The 828-nt window shown below is 41.5% G+C and overlaps 1 pseudogene; it reads left to right on the forward strand.

The window, feature by feature from the left end:
* The first annotated feature begins 419 nt into the window (after positions 1–419).
* Positions 420–537, forward strand: LOC135052033 (5S ribosomal RNA; annotated as a pseudogene).
* Positions 538–828: the final 291 nt, after the last annotated feature.

An 828-nucleotide genomic window follows, 5' to 3' on the forward strand; every position in this document is an offset into this window, starting at 1 on the left:
GACCACCCATGTGCACTGCAGGTATGGCAGATATAACATTTGCAGAGACAGTTAGATGTGGGTGGGTTATTTTGTTTCTGTGCAGGGTAAATACTGGCTGCTTTATTTTTACACTGAAATTTAGATTTCAGATTGTGCACACCCCACCCAAATCTAACTCTCTCTGCACATGTTATATCTGTCTCCCCTGCAGTGCACATGGTTTTGCCCAACAGCTAACAAATTTGCAGCAGCGATCAGGTCTGAATTACCCCCCTAGTTTTGTTGGATTTCTTCTTGCACCCCTGGAAGGCTTCAGCTGTCTAACACCAACAGCAGATCCATCTCGTTTATCTATATATCCGTGCCTACAATATCCTTCTGAGCAATTTTCTACATCCGTAAACGCTCATCAATGATTCAGGAGGAGATGCACTTTAATTTACTACAAAACCACACTTAAATTGCCCAATCTCGTCCGATCTTGGAAGCGATAAAGTGTTGGGCCGGGCAAGTATCAGGAGGGGGACCTCCTGAGAATACCCGGTGTAGTAAGTTCTGGATCTTAATCCAGTCTAACGCTGAAAGCAGATTCACACCTTTAATTTCTGCTATCCTTATTTTGTCTCATTTGAGAACACATTGGCTTACCTTCTCCTTTAATTATTTACAGACCTCAATTCTGTTTGAAATGTATTGATACACCAAATCTGTATCAAATTCAATGTGGTGGTAACTTTACTGCTACCAGAATTCAATATAGAAATTTGCTATAATACCAATTGGTCAATGGAGGGCGCCGTGTAAACAGTCCTTCTCAGGACTACAGAACTATTCCTGCTGCATATA

This window comes from Pseudophryne corroboree, chromosome 2 (genome assembly GCF_028390025.1).
Source record: "Pseudophryne corroboree isolate aPseCor3 chromosome 2, aPseCor3.hap2, whole genome shotgun sequence".
In the NCBI taxonomy this organism is placed as follows: domain Eukaryota; kingdom Metazoa; phylum Chordata; class Amphibia; order Anura; family Myobatrachidae; genus Pseudophryne; species Pseudophryne corroboree.